This window comes from Parus major, unplaced genomic scaffold (genome assembly GCF_001522545.3).
Source record: "Parus major isolate Abel unplaced genomic scaffold, Parus_major1.1 Scaffold1158, whole genome shotgun sequence".
In the NCBI taxonomy this organism is placed as follows: domain Eukaryota; kingdom Metazoa; phylum Chordata; class Aves; order Passeriformes; family Paridae; genus Parus; species Parus major.
Genome location: NW_015380018.1, coordinates 1013 through 3427, shown reverse-complemented (window position 1 = coordinate 3427; position 2415 = coordinate 1013). Strand labels below are relative to the sequence as shown.

The 2415-nt window shown below is 59.9% G+C and overlaps 1 long non-coding RNA gene across 1 annotated transcript; it reads right to left on the bottom strand.

The window, feature by feature from the left end:
* Positions 1–438: 438 nt before the first annotated feature.
* Positions 439–942, bottom strand: LOC107199579. The gene is made up of 2 exons (XR_001519240.2): positions 826–942; positions 439–506 (listed from the first exon to the last, which is right to left on the bottom strand). It is a non-coding gene; the product is annotated as an uncharacterized LOC107199579 (long non-coding RNA).
* Between the last annotated feature and the right edge of the window lie 1473 nt (positions 943–2415).

Genomic DNA, 2415 nt, shown 5'->3' with positions numbered 1-2415 from the left:
TGGCCACGCCCACCCCGACCAGACCATGGCCACGCCCACCGTGGTCACACCTCCCCTGGCCATGCCCAGCCCAGCCCTGGCCACGCCCACTTCTTGAACACACAGCCCGACCACGCCCATTGTGGCCACGCCCACCTTGGCCATGCCCATCATGGCCACACCTCCCCTGGCCACGCCCATCATGGTCAAACCCCGGGGTCGCCCACCTGGCCACGCCCAGATTGGCCACGCCCATCATGGCCGTGTACTAGGGCCACGCCCATCTGGCCATGCCCACGATGGTCACACCCAGCATGGCCACACCCACCTCAAACTGTACTGTGGCCACGCCCACCTGGCCACGCCCATCATGGCCACACCCACACCCATCCCTGCCCATCATAGGCCACGCCCCCTCCCGGCCACGCCCACCCCAATAAAGACGCCTCCATTTCCATATTTGGGTGTGGTCAATGCCTTTATTTGGGGGAAAGGGGCGGAGCTTCCCCGTGGTGATGACGTCATCGCTGCTGTGCGGGGAGAGAAGGGGAGGGGTCAGGAGCGGTGAGACCACGCCCCCTTTGGGTTTCCATTGGTCAGCGTTAGTCCTATGCTAATTTCCAGCTTTCCCATTGGCTGCTCGGAGCCCGTTCCCTTTTCCCATTGGCTGATCTGAGCCCCGCCCCCTCTCTGATTTCCCATTGGCTGAAACAACCGAGCTCTGCCCCCGCCCGCTCCCATTGGCTGGTTCCTGCCCCACCCTCACCTCGCTGCTCTCCCATTGGCTGAAACACCCAAGCCCCGCCCCCACCCTCTCCCATTGGTTGGTTCCTGTCCCGCCCTCACCTCTCTGCTCTCCCATTGGCTGCCGGCAGCCCCGCCCCTGCTCAGGGCTCTCCCATTGGCTGGGTGAAGCTGAGGGCGTCTCCCAGCGCTCCCCATTGGCTGCGGCGGCTCTGGAACAGCCCCACCCACACGCCCAGGCCCAGCCCCCAGAGCGCCGCGCCCACGGCCGAGCGCAGCACGTCTGCGAGGGGGAAAGGGACAAAATCAGCCCAAAATAGCCCAAAATCAACCCAAAATCAAACCAAATCAGCCCAAAATAGCCCAAAATCAACCCAAAACAACCATGTGCAACCCAAAATCAACTCAAAACCCAAAAACACAGNCCCCCAGCCCCGCTTGGCCCCGCCCATTTGATGACGTCATCGTTCTGGCTCCGCCCCCAGGTGCTCGACCCCGCCCCCTCGATTACGTCACTGATCTACAAGAACATGGACAGGTGGAAACGGGTGCGGCAACGGTGAGAGACTGGGATGGACTGGGAGAGACTGGGACAGACTGGGAGAGACTGGGACATACTGGGAGAGACTGGGACATACTGGGAGAGACTGGGGGGGACTGGGAGGGACTGGGACATACTGGGAGAGACTGGGACAAACTGGGAGAGTCTGGGACATACTGGGGGGGACTGGGACAAACTGGGACAGACTGGGGGGGACTGGGACAGACTGGGAGAGACTGGGATGGACTGGGAGAGACTGGGACAAACTGGGAGAGACTGGGACAAACTGGGAGAGACTGGGACAAACTGGGGGGGATTGGGACACACTGGGACAAACTGGGACAGACTGGGATAGACTGGGGGGGACTGGGACAGACTGGGGGGGACTGGGACAAACTGGGACAGACTGGGACACACTGGGATGGAGTGGGAGGGACTGGGACAGACTGGGACACACTGGGACAAACTGGGAGAGACTGGGACAAACTGGGAGAGACTGGGACATACTGGGAGAGACTGGGGGGGACTGGGACATACTGGGAGAGACTGGGACAGACTGGGAGAGACTGGGGGGGACCGGGACATACTGGGAGAGACTGGGACAGACTGGGACAAACTGGGACACACTGGGACATACTGGGGGGGACTGGGACAGACTGGGACACACTGGGACAAACTGGGACAGACTGGGAGAGACTGGGACAAACTGGGACAGACTGGGACACACTGGGACACACTGGGACACACTGGGACAAACTGGGACACACTGGGACACACTGGGACAGACTGGGACACACTGGGACACACTGGGACAAACTGGGACAGACTGGGGAGGACTGGGACAAACTGGGACGGACTGGGGGGGACTGGGGGGGTCTGGACTGGTCTGTACTGGTTCATACTGGTTCGCACTGGTTTGTACTGGTTCCTACTGGTCTGTACTGGTTGATACTGGTCCGTACTGCTCATACCAGTTTATACTGGTCTGAACTGGTTTTCACCGGTTCATACTGGTTGATACTGGTCCATACTGGTTTATACTTGTTGATACTGGTCCATACTGGTCTATAGTATAGTCCATACTAGTTCACACTGGTTCGTACTGGTTTATACTGGTCCATACTGGTCTGGACCGGTTCATACTGGTTGAT